The following is a 24,093-nucleotide window of genomic DNA, read 5'->3' on the forward strand; positions in this document are numbered from 1 at the left end:
ATTTCCAACAACCCAACACATTCTGCAACAAAATGTAGTCATATGATTAGGAGAAACAATCAAGTGACAAATGATTAAGATTTATACTTACAACAAGAATGACAGGAATTTAACTTTGTGAAAAATTGTAAGACAAAGATCACATACAAGAGGATCACCACCATCTTCATAGATGCTACAAATATCATCAATGTCACTGATAGGCTGATTTTAATCATTAGACATGGAGATGGCTAGATCATTAAGTCACAAATTATCGAATGTGAAAATGTGATTGTCCTTGGAAACCTTAAGCGAGAATGATGAGTACAAAATTAGGATGGTTATCACTAGAACAACTTAATTCTAAAATTTCAGTGAAGAAAAACACACGACTTGCATCTTTTATCCTAGTTACCATGTGATTGAAATTGTGAAGTGCTAACTTGTATGTGACATAATATATCATTAAATAAATAAATAATTAATTTATATAGCCAATGTACACAACTCAAAAATTTAACGCATCATTGCAACAACTACATAAAATTCCATGATCCACTAAATAGCTAACAAATAAATCTAAATGAAAAAGTATAGAGAATAAATAAAAATAATATTAAAAAACTTCAAAAAATTAAACAAACTAATCAAAGCTCATAGCCGATCCATGGACATAGTATGCCACTTTTGATTTGCCACATTTGGTATCACTTGAGAAGAACTTATGCATGTCACATCCCTAATTCGTTCAAAATCAATACATGTAAAATTAATAAATCACAAAGTTACTTATTAAAGTGATGAATAATAGAATTAGTTAAATAAAATGAACTGAAATAACCTACTTTTTAGTTAGTCTTCCACCATAAGTTTTCATTTGAGTAGTTGTAGGCTGAGGAGCCTTATTTGTGTCTTATGGTTCATAAACATGCTCTATCACGAAAATACATCTTTAATGTAAGAACATATGTTTCTAATACAAAAAAGAATGTCTTTTGTGTAAAAATAGATAACACTCATGTAGATATTGATGATTTTGGAAATGACGTTATTGCTGCAGACATAGCCAAGGGTACCTCTAATGCTGAAGCATGTGTTTTGAGTATCAATATAAGGGGTTCAGGAGTAGTACTATTTGGCCCTAATGCAAAAAGAGACGCTTTTGGTATACATATAAATGTCCCTAATACAACAAGAGCTATTATTAATATAGAATTATTTTTCAAAATGAAAGGTGCAAAATCAGGATTAGTTTGTAGAAAGGCATGATTCTTTGATATTAAAAGAGGATTACCTTGTGTCATTTCTACAAGATGAGACTTTTTCATTGGTAAAAGAAATGGTCCAAAACTTGGAGCTTTTCATATGTAGATAAATGATTGTCATATGAAAATCATTTTTTTTTTTTTTTGGTGATGGAGTTCGAGTTAATTGTATAGGCCTTTGTGGCAATAAGATAAATATCTCTAATACTGAAACAAGAGAATCTGAGACAAAATAGAACTTAATAACTTGTATCGTACGCCCATAAAATAAGTTATACTCATCAAAAGTTAAATTAATAAATGAATAACCATAAAATATCACCTAAGTCAAGTAATCACATAGGCAAAACCCAAAACCTATGTAAGTTATTATTGTTCTAAACATAATATAACACTAGTACTAGTTGGATTTAATACCAAAGAAAATGTTAATGGTGTAGATATATGTGCCTTTAATATGGAAGAAGCTCTAATTGATAGGAAAACATTTTTTTGAATAATAGGTACAAAAACATGTGCCCTTCATATAAAAGTTGATCCCTTTTGTATCAAAGAAGGATAACCTAATATTTTAAAAAACAAAATCAATTTCTAGTATAGATTCTACAAAAGAAAGTTTCTTTGATATAAAATAAATGGTGCAAAATGAATAGTTTTTTATAACAAAATAAATAGTTAGGATAAGGAAATTAGGCTTTGTTGCTGAAGAAATAAAAGTCAATGGCATAGAAATAGACTCTTTTGTATGGAAATAAATGTGTCTAATACAACAAACAAACATCTCCAATACAAAAATCGACCAAAATAACCTATATCAAATGCCATAGAATATGTGCATGATAACACTGATTAATTCCTAAATAACCATAAAATATCAATTAAAATCCTAAAGCTATGTAAGTTGGTACTGTCTTAAACATCACAAAAGAATAGTACTATTTGACTCTAATACGAAAGAGATGTCATTGATATTGAAAAAATTTTCAAAATCAAAGATACAAAATCAAGTATCTTTTCTATTAAGGCATGGTTCTTTGATATTAAAAGAGGATTACCTGGTATTGTTGCTACAAAATAAGTCTTTTTCATTGGCAAAAGAAATGGTTTAAAACTAGGAGCTTTTGATATGTAGATAAATGATATTGGTATAGAAATCAATTTTTTTTTTTTTTGTGAATAAGTACACGTTAATCGTATAGGGCTTTGTGGCAGTGAGATAAATGTTTCTAATAGTGAAACAAGAAAATCTGATAAAAAAAATAGACCTAAATAATTTGCATTAAACACCAATAAAATATATTATACACATCAACAAATAATTAATGAATAAATCACCATAAAATATCACTTTAGTCATATAATCATGTAGGCAGAAGCAACAATTAAAACCCAAAAGCTATGTAAGTTGTTATTGTGCTAAACACAAAAAACCCCTAGTACTAGTTGCCTTTAATACCAAAGGAAATGCTTATCGTGTAGATATATGTACCTCTTATATAGAAGAAGCTCCCATTGATAGGAAACATTTTTTTGAATGACAAGTACAAAATCATGTGCCCTTCCATACAAAAGCAAATGTCTTTTATATAAAAGTAGGGTAATTTGATAAAAACAACATGAATTATCTTGAACAGATTCTACAAAAGAAGTCTTCTTTGCCGGTAGAATAAATGGTCCAAAACTAAGAGCTTTTGATATAGAAATAAATATTTATGGTATAGGAATTGGTCGTTTTTAGCAAAGAAGTAAAAATTGATGTTATAGAAATAGGCTTTTTTTAGTGAAATAAATGTGTCTGGTATAAAAATAAGCCTAAATAATTCACATTAAATGCCATAGAATATGTGAATGATATCACAAATTAATTCTTAAATAACTATTAAATATCATCTTAGTTATGTTAGCAAGTAACGAAAACAACAATTATAATACTAAAGCTATTTAAGTTGTTACTGTGTTAAACATCATAAAAGACCAATACTAGTTGGTTTTGACAAAAGGAGTTTTTTTTTATGTACCTCTAATGCGAAAGGAGCTATCATTGCTTTTTAAACGTCTTTTGAAATGAGAGGTGCAAAATCATGTGCCTTTCCCACAAAAATGGTTGTCTTTTGTATAAAGGCAAGGTTTTTTGATATGAGAAAAGGATTGTCTACTACAGTTTCCACAAAAGGAGATTTCTTTGCAGACAAATTGAATATTATAAAACTAGCAGTTTTTGATAAAGAGACAAATGATTATGGTATGGAAACTGCCTTTTTGGGTGAAGAAGTAAAAGTTGATGGTATAGTTTTAGACTTTTATGGTATTGAAATAAAAGTGTTAGATGCCAGAATAAGGCATGGCAATAGTCTGTCCAGACCCGTCGGCCCAGTTCTGTCCTACCCGGAATAAAAGGGGTTTGGACATAAGTTTTGCAAATGTGGGCTAGGTCTGGATATGGCTTGCTTGTCTGGATTTAAATCCGGGCCGGGTCCGGACATGGAAATTTTAAAAGCCCACAATTTTAGGCCCATTTGTTTTAAGCTAATTCTTCTAAAAACATCAAACATATACTGTTTTTCCTATTAAGACCTAGATTTTTTGTATACTTTGAGTTGAGATTTGGATTGTTGACGTTGTTTTTTTTTTTTTTGCATTTAATATGAATTAAATTATTTTTGTATAATTTAATATTTGAGTGAACTTAAAAGTAGCTTATAGAATTCGGACAACTTTGGACATCTGGACAACCCTATTTTAAAATAAAACAGGTTTGGACATCTTATGTTTGTCTTGAATTAAAACTGGGCCGGGTCCGGACATAAGTTTTTCTATTTATATCAGTAGTTATCCGAACCTGGTTTTGTCAGAGCCCGGATTTTTCCCATCCCTAGTGAAAACTAACATCTCCAATACAAAATTACACCTAAATATCCCTAATCAAATACCATAGAATATGTGATATGATAGACATCATAAATTAAATTCCTAATAACTATAAAATATTATCTTATTTGTATAAGCAACTAATCAAAGCAAGAATTAAAATCCAAAAGCTATGTAAGTTGTAACTACATTAAACATCATAAAATCATAATAATATTTGGGTCTATTTGAGAAAGAGAATTTTTAGTATAGGCATATGTGTCTTTAATACAAAAGGAACTGCCATTGACATAGAAACATTTTTCAAAATTAGAGGTACAAAATCTGGTGCTAATTGTTGAAAAGCACTTGTCTTTTTTTTAAATAGAACGGGTTCAATGATATTAAAAGAGTATTATTTGGTACAATTTATACAAAAGAAGGCTTCATTGATAGTAAAATAAATTGTCCAAAACTAGGTGCTTTTGATATGGAGATAAATAATTCTTGTATCGAAACATGCTTTTTCGATAAAGTGAAAGTTAATAATAAAGGAATAGACTTTTTGGGTATTGAAACAAATGTGTTTGATATACAACAAAGTATCTTTATTACAAAAAGTGACCTAAACAACTTGCAACAAACACCATACAATATGTGATAGACATCAACTTCTAAATTTCTAACCATAAAATATCATTTTAGTCATTTAATCGAGTGTATAGAAGAAACAACTAAGATCAAAAGGCTATGTACATTGTTATTGTGTTGACATCATAAAACCCTAAAGCACCCAATTCAAAAGTAGAATAAATATGAGAGTAACAAAAATAATTATAGAAAATAAGATTGGGTAAATCTAGTAAGCTAAAACTAGAGTTGACAAACCTTAATATATATATATATATATATATAAAAACTAGGACTGGAATTTTTTAGATAGAAAAACTTTTTTTCAATTTATTATTCCTAACTCAAAAATTTAAATGTGTAGTTTCTCTCTATATGATGAGGCAAGGTTGGGACTTGTTGAGGCTTGGATGTGCCCGTAAGTATATCTCCAACGAAATTCACGGAGACTGTACATTTATCGTTATATCAGTCAGAATTCAACAAAGTGCAAGTAACATAAACTAACAAATGAAGGAGAAGATGAAACGGAAATTGTAACTTGTTGACTTGCCTTCAGAGGATCCAGTGGAGCAAGATTCTTGAATGCGATTTCAAATACCTAAGGTGGAGTAGCAACTTTTTTGAATTTTATATTATTGTTAAAAAGCATATGAATTCAATTTTTTTTATGACTCATCCTCCACCGATAGTACCTTTGCACAAAAATGAGACATTTTCCTCTTTGGTAATGATTTCTAGAAATATCAAACATGTGACACTAATAGCTTATTTGATTGTACATGTCAATGAAAAATATAATAAAAATGTGTTCTTTCTAGTTAAGGGTAGTTACATCATTTGAATTGCGTTGGCATAATTACCTTTACCATGGAAGACACAGGATACCTCTAAATCTTCAAAGATATCATCCCCAAAATCTTGAAGATATCATTTTGGTAAATATAAATAGATGAATTAAGAAAATGCATTTTTATAAATCATTTAATTACCATATGGAAATTCAAGTAACAAAATTAACAATAATGGAACCCAAAATTACATTAACAATACCATTCGCATAAATTGCAAACTTATGACTTACGACAAATGAAAAAATTAAGATTTATAATGTTAATTTCACCTTCTTCTTCATGACTCAGTCTTCCTCTTATTGAATTTTAATAATAACTTTCATAATAATACCATTCGCAAAAAACAAAGGGAATCTAAATAATAACTTTCATTGTATTTTTCTATTTATTTTTAATAAATTCATCAAAGAAGAAAGTGAAACAATCATAATGTGAATTTTTATTTATTTTTAGAACAATATTGAATAATTTATAATTGTAAATAATAATATTCAAATTTTAAATTCATATATAATTTTTTAATTAAAACGACAAAGTTACATTAAAACTAACACCTCTTGTTAATTTAAAACAAACTCATGGAAACCATGTCTTGCTTTTATTTTTAAAATATTACAAGTTTTTTTTTAAAATTATCACAATTTCCAATATCGCAATCCCCCCTAATATTACAATATAAAGCAATTAGCCCTAGATGTTTATGGTTTAGGTAGATGAATCATTTTCTTCCTTGTTGCTCTATCAAGAACTAAAGCTAGATAAACAAAACTCAAACATATCACTTTTTAAAATTTTTGCTAAATACTTTTAGATCTATTTTTTCCTCCTCTATGATTTTAAAAACTTTTGTTTTTCTTATAGGGTGTCTACTAGTTGTCTAAGAACATGATGATCACATTTTAATAGATTCTTTCCTAACTTATCAATAGTAGACGCCACTGCCAATCTATTTCAAATAAAATGATTCCTCATTTAATTTGTGTCTTTCCAACCATTCTATAAACCTTACATTTCAATTTAAGATAAATTCTATGATCACATAAAACATCCAAAACCCATTCTATTTTATCCAATCGGCCTTAATTTTATTAATGGCATCTTCTATAAGTTCCTCACTATCTTGAACTATAAAGCTTAGGTACCAAAACCTTCTATCCCTACCAATGTTAATACCATCCATCTCTCCCATTTATACTCACTTTATTACTGAAGTTACATTTTAGACTTTCTATCTTTACCCTACCTAACTTAAAACTCTTAGCTTCATCAGTGTTTCTCCTCAATTTCAATCTTAGTTTAAACACTTTTCTTACTTTTATCAACTAGGACTAATGCTTCTTATAAAATTGCAGCATTTAATACAATGTCATTGTGGTAGTGTAAGTATTAACAATAACATTATTTAGAAATGGCAAACTTATGGATCATGACAAAAAAAAAAGAAAGTAGGATTCTTGAAGGAGTTGTACGTAAATATTTTCCTATTACAAAATTATATAAGTAACTGATAAATTTTAGATTTATGGGAAGAAAAATGTATTGAATATCTCAAAGGCAATTAACTTAAATAAAGAACCCTTAGCAATGGTCTTCAAATTCAAGAATTCAACACTCCAATTTCTTTATCAGAAGAAACAAGCAGCTTTGATCATTCAAAATGTAGAATTTAGCATTGTATCCATAAAAAATCCAAGAGATCTCAAAATGAACAAATAAAACAAAACCTATGATCCAAATTCTATTATTTACACATGTATACTCATATGGCTCTGTGAAGAATTCAAGTATATAGTAGCCATTTCAAACTAATTTTAAAGCTCCCACAGCCTTCTCCAAGATATAGTGAAGGTGAAAAACCCTTTGCTATGTTGAAGCACTGACTACAAATTTCACCTCTTATTCTATGTTTTTTTTTCTTCACTTCTTATTTTGGGTTCTTAAAGTGGGACTATGGGCTCCAAACCCCCTTCAAAATACTATATGGTCTAATAAGACACCTTCAAGAGGAACTAACTTATTCAACATTGATGTTCCCTAGACGAACATTAGTTTCTCACCCTTGGTGAACTCTTGAAGCTGTGAAAGTAATAACAAATATATTAATAAATAAATAAATAAATGACACCACAAGAGAACTAAAAAAAAAAAATGGTTGTTTGAAACTAACCCACAATACACCCACCCAAAACTAACAATTTAAGTAAAAAAGTAATTAACATGCGATTGGGAGACCAATTTTTGGATGGTTAGCAACTCAAAGAAGGAAGAGATCAACAAACATGACTTCAGGAAAGAGTCCAGTGTTTTTATGCTAATTAAGCAAATGTGATTAAAGTTTTGCTTTTATTTTGTATTTAAAATTTTATTTATGCTTTTAGCAAAAACATTATTCTTGATTCTCTTATATTTCTTGTGAATATTCAAGGATAATTACGTTTTCCATTCCTGGAGATTTTTATTATGATTTTATTTCATCATATTATTTATTTCTTTCATAGTTACATATTGTTCTCACGCCAATGAATCATTTGACAATTTTTCACAAATTATGAGGGTTTTTTTTTAATCAAATCAATATGTTACTTATATAAATGAGGTTCCACAAACAATTTTATTATTTGTTTTTAATGATGAAATCATCTATGATCTCAACTAAAACACTTTTATTTTTGTCTATTTCCTAAATTATGTATCATTCTTTATTTATCTATTATTATCAATGCTATATTTATATTTATAAACTAATTTATATATTTGGTAACTGAGTCCCTTAGCCAACTTTATGTTCCTACATATATATATCCTTATAGACACACACAAAAAATGGATTATAGTTTTTTTTAATTTATCATCCTAAGTAAGGTATTAAACAGTATAGTAGAGATTGCCACGAAAATTGCAAAAAAATAAAAATAAAAAATAAAAAAATAAAAAAACTTATTCTCTTGTAAAAGTATTTGATTAAAATTATGTGTGAAGAAACTGTTAGAAATGTATTGCTTGATCAATTCTAGAATGCAATTAACAATCAAGAAGCTAATTTGACTTAGTTAAAAATTATGCATAACAATGGTTAAATTTATCATAAATTTGAGAGTTATATATAAAAATATTCCAAATTTACTACTATATATATACTCGTATGCTTCCGTGAAGAATTGGAATCTTTTTATATAAATATATACATCATCAAATCAAATTACTTATATTTTATTCTTTAATAATAGATGAAAAATAGATAAAACATCTTTTATGCACACTCCGTAACATCCCTTAAATTTAAAAACTCTATCTAAATTATAATTAAAATTTACTTTTATGCATATTTACACTAAAATAGTGCAAATATTGACAGTGGTGAAATTAGAAACAAGACTAAGCGATATTTGACTTCAAATTAAAAAAAATTATAATATTTAAAAACATTATACTATACATGTCATTTACCCTAAAATGATTTTGAAAAAAATATATTTAAATGGATTAAACAACGTATTGGACATAAAAATACAAATTTTCTCAAAACCAAGCTGTCTTATTTTTATTTTAAAAATATATTTAGTCAAATTATCTCTAGCTTTCATAATTAAAAATATAAATTAGAAGAAATTTGTGAAAAAAGACTAACTCAAAGTTTCTGCTTTTTATTTAAAGAAAAAATACTAAACATCATTAAATAAAGTAAAGAAAATTTTGTTTCATTTCAATTTTCCTTGTCAATTATAAACAAGGCCAACTGAACATTCATTAACAAATCGATCACTACCTTAACATTTTATTCAAAATCCAATATATATAAATAATCTATAACATAGCTAGAGTTCAATTTTATTATTCCCTCATCCTTTCCCTTCTCTGCTATATAGTCATTTGTCCAATTAATTTAGAAGCTCGGCGACCCGGAAGGGCTTAAATAAAATTTTTTAAAAAAATTTAATACAGCTACCAAATAAAAAGTAAAAGAGTCCAAACAATAAACTTTAACAAATATTTTCCTAAAAATATAGTCTTAATATTTATAAAAATATTTCAGATTTCAAAAAAATTTACAAGAAAAAAAAGAAAAAGCGGGGGTGGGGGTTAGGGTGGGTGTTGTTGGGTCCTTTTTTCACTTGGAGGGAACCCCTCGGGGCTAGGGGCACTTGAGCATCCCCCCTTTCCTCTGCCCTTGAGTATTGACCAAGTATATTCCATATATGGAAGTCATTAATAAGTGAGAAGGGTTTAAACATATATAAAATAAATGTTGAAGGTCAATGTAAAGAAAAAAGAATTAATATAAAGTTAAAATAATTTTTCGGTGTCAATGTGAGTAAATAATATATATATATATATATGTAAGCCTCTTTACCCTAGAGTCATTCCACTTTTTTCCCTCACAGATTGCATGTTCTCCTTTCTAAAACCCCAAGTTTTCGTTCTCTTTGTTTTAATCAATTGTGATACGTGAATTCTTTACGAACCAAATAAGTTAGATTGGATCTAGAGAGTTATTAGCATTCAAGATCAGGTAGATTGCACAATCCCTTTTTCTCGTTTCCTACATTTATATTTTTATAATTTTGTTGAGATGTATGTTTGGTTGAGGACAAGGAGGAGGAGAAATAATTTCTAAAGTTATTATATCATTACGTAGCATAATATGTATATATCTATTGTAATGGAGACTAATATTGGTTTAATTGTATTGATAGATAAACTTCTATAAAAGATCTAAGGATATATTTTGGTATGTAAAGGAAAACCTGAAAAATATATTAAATTGGTTGTAAGCAAAAGATTAATATGCATCATTGTATTCATATCATTAAGTATAAGGATTTTAGAATTTATTATGGGTATGTGTGTATGATTATAGGTGAGTGTGATAAGAAGCAGAGGATGTATAAACTTATGTTTATCATTAGGTGAGAGGTAAGCATTTTACTAATACTTATATGTAATTGTATGTTTGACTACATGCATGTTTATATATGATGGAGTTTATTGGATTGAGTGATTGCTTTATGTATATATCTAAATATTAACCAAGATGATGTTGTTTTGGGTTTATTGCATGTTAAAAATTTGTGTTATCATATGACAAGTATATATTATTCTATACGAAATATGGATGTGATTGAAAGGAGATAATGGATACATATTTTAGGATGAATTTGTTTTGATATTGAGATGTCATTTGGCCTAGAGATTGTTGTTGTGTGTTGTGATCATATAGGCGATGACATGGTGTGAAGGTATTGTGTTAATATATGTGACAATAGCAATACCCGGAAATGATGAGATTCGGATACATGTTAATATAGGCAACAATAGCGCATGCCCTGCGTGAGATATGACCATTAGACTATATGACATACTTAGCTAGGTCAAGTAGGGTCCAAATAAATAAAATGGAATAGTAGATGATGTTAGAAAATAAGTAAATAATTTGAGCGTTTAAATTGGTATGACTGATTTTAAGTATTATTTGATTATTTATATTAATATGAGAATTGAATTGCATGTCATGTTCGATTTCATGTTATTGATTAACCATACTTATATTTTCTAATATGAGAATTAAATTGATATGATTAATTGTATTTCATTTTATGACTACCTACATAATTGTATAAAATAGTACTTATTGAGCTGTCAGGCGGCAACTTACCCTTTGCCACCTATTTCTCAAGAATAGATGATTGAGGCTTCTATTTATAGCACTAGCAGTTCATATTAATTGTTTAGGTTGGCCAGTACATGGAAGCTCATTTCATTTACATTATATTAGTTTGTGTTTTATTAAGTTAGGTTTATTATTATTGTAGAATGTATGTTAGAGTTTATCAAACATAAACATTTTTTGATACTTGGAATATTGTACAACACCGATTATGTTTATTGTAAGAATATTTATTATTATGTTGTGTGTTGGGTTTTGTGAGATCTTATGATAGTCTAATATTAAGACATGATTTATTTATTTTTAAAAATAAATATTTGATTTTTTTTAGTTTTTTAAATTTTTTTCTAAAAATATCAACATTATTGTTAGTGTCACCGTTCTGATCCATCATAGCGTGCCCTCATTTCTTGCGTTGTTACTATTTTTAAAAAATATTTCTTTTGTTATGCCACCATCAACAATCTCAAGAAAGCCAACCATCTAGCCTTTGTAAGTCTTTCTTCAATCTTTTCCCACATTATATGCTAATTACTCTTTGTCGACCATTTTATTAAATTGGATCAAAGTATAAGTAGTCTTGATCTTCCATCTCTCATTCCTTCCTTATCTCTCTTAATTGGCATGTAAGCTCAACTAGTTCACTGGTGATCTTGTTTGAGTTTAGCGTAACATCTTTGTGGTAGCCTAAGAAGCATCAACTATATGTCTTTAGCTCCATTGAAATCTAGGATTTTTTGTGAGAACTCTCATCCAACGTCACACGTTGTTATTTTAGGGGTTTATACCAAATTATTTTTTATAGTTATGTTCAATAATTCCTACAATGCTAGGTTTCAAAGCCAAGTTATAAATTTTCAAGTATTAGTTTCTCAAATCGAAAAATATTGCTGGAAAGTTTTGTTGTGAATGTTTATCATATATTATGGTCTCTCGGTTTGTTCTTAGATTAATATCATGGTTTTCATTTTTCTAATTGTTATCTGTTATAGCTATTCAAATATAGTCAATGGTCAAATATGACGTATAATATGTTGAAACTATTTTAATAGTGCAAATCATTTTATTGCTCTTGACCAAAATTGAAGTAAAAGCATGCTGGATGTTAATCATCTTGTATTGTCACTTAATTTGATGTTAGTTTGGTGTAAATATTCTAATGTAACTAATTCTTTATATCATATTCAGTATATCTAGCGTAACGCACAAAGTGGTTGAATATTCAGAAAAATTGATCACATTTAGAACTAAAATATCTTTTATCTTTATGTATGTGTTCATTCAATGTAATCTATATAGAATAACATTTTTCCCACTTCCAAATATGAAAGAGAAAAGTAGAACAATCATTCTAATTAGTGCATGATAGTTACCTTCGTATGCTAAGTGCAATTACAAATGAGAAAATTAATAATAAGTAATTTGTTTGTTTTCGCTATTACTCCAATCTAAAATTGATTAATTATTGAACTTAATACATTCTTTTCGTTATATTTGTGGCAATTATTTGAAGTTAAAATTGTTCAAATTATAGTATTTGTTCACAATCATGATGATACTAGATGTTGAAGGTTCCATCTTGAAAGGCTTAGCTCCACTATTATCTCCGTCAAAAAGCATTTATGATACTATCCACAATACTTAAAACTCAAATTACATGATGTTGATATTAAGCTCCAAAAAAGACCTACTCCTTCATTATACAAGAAAATTAGTCATAGAGAAAGAAAATATTGGGAAATCTATCCGCAACGAAAATAATTTTTTCTATTATTCTTATACTATAGTGTTGTGGCCTGTTAAAGTGAACCGGAAAGTTAAAATTACTATTTAATATTTGTATTGTTACAAGTTGGATTGGAACACTTGAGCCTAAATGTTGATCAATTCATGATTAGACTTGAAATTATTAATCATCTCAAATAATCTATTAAGTTCTATAGTTAAATTATTACTTAGACCAATTGACCCATCTTTGATAAGATTGAACTATTAAGTTAATCAGTTAAATAAATGTTAAGTGAATGATTTTGATGGTTAAGTTAACATCTTTGACTTATGAAGTGAATAACTAAAATTGTTAAGTTACCTGAATTATTACATCAACAACTTTGAGCATCAAGTTAAAGCACATTGCATCCTTGGCACTTCAAATATTTCTCTAAGAGATTGAACTAATGTCATTAACAATTGATTATTAGCATTGAAATAAATTTGATAATTAACTGTTTGCCATGCACACTAATTATGAATTGTTAAACACATCAAAAGCTACTTTTGGGAACAATTTAAGGCTAAACACTAAACAAAGAAGCCCTCAAATTTCTTCATATTCTTCTTCCCCATTGTCGGTCTTTCCTTAAATTTTCTTTTGTTTATTTTAACTCTCTAACTTTTCTCTACACTCTTCTAAACATGACAACTGCAGCCATCTTCACATGATAGAAGGCTCAATATATATATATATATATATATTTAATTTTAAAACTAACTTTTCATTGAATGAAAGGATGTTGGCTCTCAGGATGGACCTGACACAACACATGTGAGAGAGAAGAAGATTGTTGGGAGATTTGATTCCTTATTTGAACCTGCGTGAAATAGGGGTGGAATAAGTAATATTCCAACTTTAAATCCAAAATGATGGTAATGTTGGTATTTAAACAAAAACAAAAAGGAAAACTTGATCTTGTATTTTCAACCGATTAAAGGGGCTTTTTTAGAATTTATCTAAAATGTTTTGCCTATCATTCTATTGAAAGGAATGATATGTCATTAACTCTGATAATTAATGTGTTTATATTTGTAGAAGTATAACAGACTACATCAATATTTATAAAGAAAATTAAATAAAATTCTATAAGAGTGTCACAATTTCCCAATAAATCTACTAAATTTAACATGTCTTGAAAGTCCCTCATTTTGTAAGTCTAGCATGGGTATTTATCAAGAGAATGGCATGCAAATTATGGTAAGTGGTGATTATATATAAAAAAATTTATATTAGCAAGTCACTTTAATAAATATTTGTAAATTATATATCAACCCTTCAAATCTAAAACTCTTTACTTTTAGGTTAAATTGTAAATAATTTCAATCAATTGGACCAGTTTTAGGCCAAGTGGATGCATAAAAATAAATGGCAAAATATATAAAAAAATGTTGCAAATCAATATCATTTTAATTATTTCTTTGAAAAGTGTATACTCATCAAACAAAATATTAAAATTTGAAAAATAGATATGAATTGGTTGTCTAAAATAAGCCAACTTTATTCTAAGTTCGATTTCAAGTGTCTCTCTGTTTCTCAAGGCTGCCATTAGGCTTTAATGTCACGCTATATTTTTATTTTATTTTTAAAATTAAAAATAATCACATGCGATTTTCAATCCCAAGTTTTGAATAGTTACCAACTCCAAGAGCTCACTGTAAAAGACAAGCCAAGATTTAATAGCTTGTCTTTACTAGTTTGGAGATTCATTTTTCCTTTAATCATCGATGTTAGGATTGAATAGCTCAGATCATGCCATGTGTCAAACTAACATTGTCACACCCCGAACCCGGCTCACCAGGCCCAATGCGCTGACAAATAGCCGCACACCTACAAGGCCGAAACCAAGTAGGCATGCAAGGCCTCGAAACTTGGTCCAAAACAGAACATACAATATAACAGAGCTGTAAAATCGAAAGTCAAAAACAGAAATTCACAAGGTTCAAAATTCCAACTATCAAGTACAAGATGGTGCTCTATAAATAAAACACATACTCACACAGACATAGCAACAACTCAAACTTATAAAGGATCAAGATCACAATCTCTCGCTAGTTCACTAGATGTCTGTTGTACTATTCACTCCTGAACTGAAAAAAAATCAACAACAAGATTATGAGCTTGGGAGCCCAGTAAGTAACCACTAAAAATAACGGGATCACAAAAATGTTCAATAATTTCTAAAAACATACAAAATGTAACAAGCGGAATAAATAACAAAGTGAAATTTAGAAATCGGAAATAAATCATAACAAATTTACTTTACCAAAATAACAAGGATATACGTCCCCCAAACAACTAATGCCAAAACAAAATATCATAACTCATTTATTTAAACTCGGTGACCCGAGTCGGATTTCGGAACTCATAAGTTTACCCTCGGTGACCCGAGCCAGATTATCAGAAGACGTTATTCTTCACCGACGGAACGGTGTGAAACTATAGTTTCTATGTCAGAAGTACGTGTCGACACGGTCAGTGTTTAACCCCTAGTGACAGGGTTATTGCATAGTTAGTTTGGGGACTACGAGTTTCTATAACAAAAATATGTCGGGGCCAAAATCATCGTCAACGCAATAATATGAAAATTTAGTGATCCTGTTTTCTAACAAAATTAATCCAATTATATCAAATAATCATTTATCACTTCACACGATATTCCACACAATATAAAAATTTATTTAAATTTGGAAACACCATTATAACAAATATAGTTAATCAGGAAACATTATATAGATAAACACTTTTCCAGCAACCCAAACCAATCCAAAAAATCATAAATTAAATAAATAAAGCAACTTAAAAAAATATCATGAATCCATAGAATGATTATATTAACAAATATTGGTGTAAGTTAACAAAAAATCTCTAATTAAATAGAATATCATAAAACAAATAAAATAAATAAATAATATTACTAAATGATGATTAAACATAGTAACAAAATAGCATTGGAATAATTTTAACAGTAAAACCCAAGTTAATTAAATAATTACGTAGATGATTATTGGGAATCAAAAATTTGCATATACATATATGTACATATTTATATGTGGTGTACTTACCTGGAGATCCCAAAAATCTAACTCTCACTCGAAGACAAGATCAATCCTTCTTGAACAACCCTAAAAGCATAATCAAAATCTAATAGCTCAAAACAATAATTTAATACAACCCAAAACATGGATCAAAACCCATGCCAAAATTTAAAGACTCACTTTCTACTCTATCTAATACTAAACATCTAATCACAAGATAACTTAGCCATACCAAAGCCATAAATCATGTTCCAAGGGAAATGACATTTCAACAAACACCTTGTGGGTATAACCAAAACTAAGCAATTAGCCAAGTAGACAAATAAGACACATGCTATTCAATACAAACTAATATCCTTTACTAGCAAAGCAAAGAAGAACTAAAAAATATAATATGCTAGCATCATCTCTTTTTACCCACAAGCTAGGCAACCTAATTGGCAAGAACAAGAAAAAAAAAAATTCAAACAAAAGGCTTACAAGGTTGGATGGCGAAAATTAGGCTGACAACAAGCCCTTGAGGCCGCTCCTATCTCCATGGCATGCAAGGGAAAAAGTCTATGATTTTCATCGGCTCACCAAGCAAGGGAGGCACAAAGGAAGATAGATGAAGTTTTTGACCGCCGAATCACTTTTTTGAAGCTCCACACCCAAGGCGATGGCATGGCTAATGGTGAGGTTGACGGTGAGGCTAAGGAATAGGGAGTTCCGGTTAGTGAAGAAACAAATGGAAGAGAAGGCTCATGGATTTATCAAAGAAGATAGAGGGGTTTCACGGGCTAAAAAATTGGAAAATATAACCAACAGTTTTTTTTTCATTATTTAATGGAGGTGGGTTTTTTTTTTATTTAAAATAGTTGGGGTCCACAAACATTCTTACCATTGTTATTTTTTTATTTTAAGTTTAATATTTTCACTTGTGGATCATTCATTCACTACATTAGTAATCATACAATGTTGATGTTATAATATAGTGAAGAGTAATTTGTCCACAACATTAATATGAATCCTTAGTTTTTCTTTGAAAAAAAAATAAAACTATTTATAAAGCAATAAAACTAAGTTAAAATAAGAAGAAAAAAAATTAGATGTTGTGAATTTTATTTTTCGATATAGATATATAACTTGTTGCTTCTACAAATATATTACACCCATATTTGCTATTTCCATCATATTATTAATTGCAAGGTTTTATTTAATTAAAATAATATGTTTCTAATGGATTTCATAATAAGTATTAAATCTATCAAGAAATGTTTGAGGATAATCAAAATAATGTAGTTCAAGCATATTTAATATTTATGTTTATAATATTAAATTTACAATGCAATGTTGGAGGATAATGCAATAATTAATGACACTAATCATAACAAATCCAAAAGCATATCATCAAATTCCTAGCAATAATTTTGTTCAATTTTTTAGTTGGAAAGTATAGTTTTTTGTTTATACACACCATGAAGCATTTGCTTAATACTTTTTCAGCTAAAACAAGATCTCTTCATCAATGGGATGCAAATCTCCTATGCTTGAAGATTCAATTACCTGTGAAACATAGATTTGTATGGAATTAACTATTTGACTAGTGACAAAGGAACAACTACGCCATTAAAGCTCCAATACTTTCATAAATAGATGAAAAATGGATATGAATTTATTATAAGTTCAAATGTATAAGATAGAAAAAATTATTCTTCATATCAAGAACAAAACCAATTTTGTAGAAAATTGAAAGACTATATTCTAGACAAATAAAAGGCCAAGTATGATAAATAAGACAAACAACCTATTTGAAAATAGAATAATTCATTATGGAGGAATTTTTTCCTATTGAAATAAAAAAATAATTCTTAGAACTATTTTAAGAAATTTTAAACCTATGAAAGATTGTTCAGTTTAACATAATAATAATAAAAAAAAATTGCTTCAAGAATGATTAGTGTGAAGCCTAATTGTACTATTGCCCTTTGTATAATGCTGGTATACTTTAGTTCTTGTATTTTAAAATTGGGCGGTATGACTTTTATATTATGAATATAAAATTTACTTTAGTTTTATATTGGGTCAATGGCTGTAACTGGCAATGCTTCCATGCACTTTTATTTATTAAATCAATTAATGATGATGTTATATTAAAGCCTTATATGGCTATTGACATGGGAAATTGTCAAAAGGAAAATATCTTTTTAAAAACTGACCTTTTTTATTTCTTGTTCATTATATTTTATTTATTATCTTCCTTTGCATTTTAGTGAGTTCACATCCTAGTCCTATCTAAAAATTTAAAAAGATAATTTATTATGCTAAGAATAGAGTTAATAAAAAGAAAATTTAAAGCCTTAAAAGGTTTTTAAAAGGTTTTGCCTAGTAAACTCAACATATTAATAGTTGCACAATCTTTTATGTCCATCTCATTATTAATTATTTTTAAAAACTACAAATACATAGATTTATGTCATGTGAATATCTTGTAAGTGATACAAATGAACCAAAATAAATTTTATATCTATAGTACAAGGATCATAATTTATACTTTTAAAATCTACGACTAAAGCACAAGGAATACTTTTCCAAAAAAGAAAAACAAGAAATGATATAGTACAGTTTCACCTCCAGTCCATTCAAGTCTTGTATCTAAACTAAAAGTACAAAAAAAAAAACTCTTATGATTTGCGAGATTTATAAAATAAGGAATGAGGTTTTTTTTTTCAATTCTATGACGTGTGATTTTACAAATTTACAAAAAGGGGAAAATCTGTCAATGGTGTTAACTTTGTCATTTTTAAAAAGGCAAAAATTGTCCATTCATGTAAACAAACTGCTACGTGTTATAAAAAAATGATTTTTGTTTGATATTTAGAATTTAAGTTATTTTCTTCATTTAGTAGAATTTAGAAGAGATTAATAAACTTAAAAATATATATATACATCATATAAGTTAGTTGTTAGATGAAATGACAATTTGGCCCATTTGAGTTAACATCGTTAATGGCTTGGTAATGGTTTTTCCCTTTTTTGCATATCTGGGAAGCCACACATCAAAGAATCGAAAAAAAACATCATTCCTTATTTTGCAAATCTCCCAAATCACAAAGGTTTTTTTGTAATTTTTCCTTTTTTTAATTATAACATGAACTCTATACCTATAGTACAATAATCATAATGTAAGCTTTTAAAATCTAGGACTAAAGCGCAATGTATGATATAGTACAGTTTTACTGATAGTTCATTCAAGTTTTGTATCTAAACTAAGTTACTTATATTGTTACATGAAGTGCTATGATGGTGAATGAAATTTGTGTTACAAATGATTACTCATAATTTTTTTCATTAACAAATCGAGTGCAACATTAAATGAAAAAAATTACTTTTCTATTTGTACCGATTTTAAAAGCATTCCAATAGTATTACGAATAAATTACAAGCCCACCCATTTAAAACAGTGCTTATCCTTTCTTGCTATTTGTTTTTTATTTTTACTTTTATATGTTTATATATAATTATTAACATAATAGTTAATTGTCATTTTATATAGTGCACATAACAACAATCAAATGAAAGTAAAAATCACCACCCAAAATAAAAGCCACGTAATTATTTATTTTGCTCATTAAGATCATGATTTAAAGTATTGCAAGGAGAAAACTCTAGAAGTCTCACAATTTTTTTTATGTTGTTCTATTCTCTCTAGCAACCTCACAAATCTTTTGTGTTGTTCGATGTTACAAACGCATATTTGATACTTTGATTTTTAGATGAACCCATCCTGGCCCCTATACTGGGATATATTAATTTGAATTGCGTCATGGAAGTGATGGATGTAGCCTTTTCTTGTATTGTGTGCATTCGAAGGAGTTCCTCTTGGGTTGAGGCATTCATTGCTTGAAATTTTGTTATTTGAAAAGCGATAAATGAATATAATTAAAAAGGGTGAAGATAGAAATTTTTGATTGTTTGATAGTGTTGTTCCAAATTATCACAAAATCAAAGAAAACAAAATTTAACGTGGTTCACCAACAGTGTGTTGGCTACATCCACGGGCAGAAGGAGAGCAGAATATTATTTAGGAGGCGCAGAAAATTACAGATTTTTCAGAATACATCACACTCTTCGTACATGGAGTATATATATATAGTGCTATGCGTAACCCTAGGCCCACTACACGGGCTTGGCCCATAAACATGTCCGCAGGCTGAAACTGATGAAACCAATAGCGAGACCCCCGTACTTCCGTAAGCAGAGTGTGATCAGATTCAAGGCATATTAACAAATCTCCACCTTGACTTGAATCCTCCATACAGATGCATCATGACAATGCCAGATAAACAGACTTCTCCTTCTGCCTCAGACTTGCCCCATAAGGGACTTAACAGCTTGTGATATTTAGCAAGTCCAAACAATGTTGAAACTTACTTTGAGATACCGGTTTGGTGAACATATCAGCAGGATTATCAGCAGTACCTACTTTCATCACCTTGATCCTCTTCTCATTCCTCAGGAAATGATACCTGACATCAATATGCTTGGTCCTTTCATGGTGGACCTGATCCTTGGCTAAACAAATTGCACTCAGGCTATCACAGTATACAATAGCCTAATCATGATATAGACCAAGATCACTAACTAGCCCTTTCAGCCATATTCCCTCTTTAGCATCTTCTGTCAACGCCATGTACTCTGCTTCAATAGTAGACAAAGTAACTGTAGCCTGCAAAGTTGCCTTCCAACTAACAACAGAACAACCAAGAGTGAATACATAACCAGTCATAGATCTTCTACTGTCAATATCTCCAGCATAATCAGAATCAGAATAGCCAGCCACTGAACACTGTGTATCACCCCCAAAAATGAGACCAACATCAGATGTACCTCTAAGATAACGAAAAATTCTCTTCACAGCTTGCCAATGCTCCTTTCCAGGTTGCCCCATGAACCTACTAACAACACTAACAGCATGTGCAAGATCAGGTCTAGTGCAAACCATAGCATACAGCAGACTTCCCACTGCACTAGAATATGGGACCCGAGACATGTACTCCTTCTCAGCTTAGTTTGTGGTGCATAAGAAGAAGACAAGCGAATATTTGCAGCACAAGGAGTATCGATAGGCTTAGCTGTTGACATGCCAAATCTGGACAGAACCTTCTGAATGTAACCCTTCTGTGACAAGAAGAGCTTATTTTGACTTCTTTCCCTATAGATCTCCATACCTAGTATTTTTTGAGCAGCACCCAAATCCTTCATGTCAAACTCAGCACTGAGAAGAGCCTTCAACTTCTGAACATCAGACTTGCCCTTTGCAGCTATGAGCCTATCTTCTACATACAGAATAAGATATATCATGGAACCATCATCAGCTTTATTGAGATACACACAACAATCATACGGACTCCTGTTATACCCTAACTGAATCATGTAGCTATCAAACCTCTTGTACCATTGTCTTGGAGACTGCTTCAGTCCATACAGAGACTTCTTCAGCTTGCAAACATAGTCTTCTTTCCCAGGAATATAGAACCAATCTGGCTGAGTCATATAAATATCCTCTTCTAGTTCTCCATGTAGGAAAGCTGTCTTCACATCTAGTTGCTCAAGTTCTAAATTCTGATGTGCAACTATCACTAGTAACACCCTGATGGAAGTGTGTCTGACTACAGGCGAGAAAATCTCATTGTAATCAACCCCTTCTTTCTGTGTGAACCCTCTTGCAACTAGCCGAGCTTTATATTTAACACCTTCAGCAAGTGTGATTCCTTCCTTTTTCTTGAAAACCCATTTACAAGTAACTATCTTCCTCTCCCCAGGCCGTTTGACCAGCTCCCAAGTCTGATTCTTGTCTAGTGACTCCATCTCATCTCCCATTGCAGCGAGCCATTGAACAGACTCACTGCATGAAATAGCTTCTTTATTGGTAGATGGCTCACGAGTATCAACCTCTTCAGCGACCTCCAATGCATATGCCACCATCTCCTCAAAACCATACCTCCTTGGAGGTCTGATGCCAGTTCTTCTAGCTCTATCAAGAGCTATACTTGACTGACGTGTTTCTGAATGATCTTCTGAACTATGAGACTTTGGTGCATCAGCTTCTTCAGCAGTATGTTGATCTTCTCCACCTTGGTGCTGTGACTTACTCCCATCTAGAGTAACTTGCAGCTCCACTTGTTTACCAACATTACTACTATCTTCTACAACAATGGACTTCACAGTGGAATTAAGCATAGAGTTTTCATCAAATACCACACTTCTACTGAGTATAACTCTATTTTCTGAATGTGACCAAATTCTATATCCCTTAACTCCATCCCCAAAACCGACAAATATATCCTTTTTAGCTCTTAGTTCCAATTTACCCTCACTAACATGATAGTAAACAGTACAACCAAAAACTCTCAATAAAGAATAATCTGCTGGTTTACCAGACCATACCTCATAAGGCGTCTTGCAATCAATGCCTGTATGAGGTCCACGATTAATCAGATAGCACGTTGTGCTTACTGCCTCTGCCCAAAATCTCCTAGCTAAATCAGCATTAGAGAGCATACACCTCGCTCTCTCCAGCAATGTCTGATTTATGTGTTCTACCACCCCATTCTGCTGCGGTGTACCTCTAATTGCTTGATGACGAGCAATTCCTTCATCCTTGCAGAACTCATTGCACTCGGATGAACAGAACTCGAGACCATTATCAGTTCGCAATCGTTTAATCTTCTTCCCAGTCTGATTTTCTATCAAAATCTTCCACTGCTTGAACTTCTTGAAGGCTTCACTTTTATGCTTCATCATAATTACCCAAGTCATCCTTGAGTAGCCATCAATTATAGACAGAAAATACCTGTGACCTCCAATGGATTCAACACGTGCAGGAACCCAACAGTCAGAATGAATGTAATCAAGTGTTTCCTTTCTCTGGTGAACACCCTTCTTTGGAAACTTGCTGTGATGAAGCTTCCCAAACACACAATGCTCGCAGAGTTCAAGATTTTGCATCTTGTGCCCAGACAACAAATCCCTCTTTGACAAAACCTGCATCCCTCTTTGACTCATATGACCGAGCCTCATGTGCCATACCTGGTCATATCTTTAGATTGAACTTCAAATGATGCAACAGCAGAAAAACCTGTCAGTGTGGAACCTTGCAGAAAATACAAAGTACTAGGCTTCAAACCTGTCAGAACCACCTTTGAACCTCGACAGACATATATAACTCCACTTTCACCTTTGAAACTGAAACCCTTGCTGTCTAGTAGACTCAACGATATCAGATTCTTTGTCACCAGTGGAACATGTCGAACTTCATTTAAAGTGTAGAAAAAACCATCATGTGTCCGTATCCTGATTGAGCTGATTCCAACTATTTGACAGATAGCATTGTTTGCCATAGTAATATTTCCTCCATCTATTTGCTCATAAGTCAAAAACCACTCCCTGTTTGGACAAATATGATAAGATGCCCCAGAATCTAGAACCCATACATCTTTACGATGTGATTGTTCATCTGCAACCAAGGCTAAATCTTCTTCAGAGTTTGTCTCAGTTTCTGCCACAGCAGCAGAACCACCAGAACCTTCCTTCTTTTCCCACTGTTTCTTTTTCTTAGGACAATCATATTTCCAATGCCCTTTTTCTTTACAGCACAGAATTAAAGCAGCATCCTCATCATCCACTTGAACATCAATATTGCCCAGATCTAGCAAAAGTTTATTCAATTTGTCAAGATGATCCCTGAGGGGAGTACCTTCCGGCATACGTAGTCGGAACAGACGTTGCTTCAAAAGCAACTTGTTGGTTAGAGACTTCGTCATGTACAGACTCTCCAACTTCAACCAGAGACCAGTGGCAGTGTCTTGATCGGCGACATCGATGATAACGTCATCAGCCAAACACAACAAGATTGTCGAGTGAGCCTTCTCCTCTAGGGTATTCCACTCTTCAACATCTACGTCGGCTTTCTTCGATTTTCCAGAGAGCGGCGCCCTCAAACCCTGCTGCTTCAATAGGGATCGCATCTTGATCTGCCATAGCCCAAAACTGTTTCTCC

Source organism: Dioscorea cayenensis, chromosome 12, assembly GCF_009730915.1.
Source record: "Dioscorea cayenensis subsp. rotundata cultivar TDr96_F1 chromosome 12, TDr96_F1_v2_PseudoChromosome.rev07_lg8_w22 25.fasta, whole genome shotgun sequence".
NCBI classification, from domain to species: Eukaryota; Viridiplantae; Streptophyta; class Magnoliopsida; order Dioscoreales; family Dioscoreaceae; genus Dioscorea; species Dioscorea cayenensis.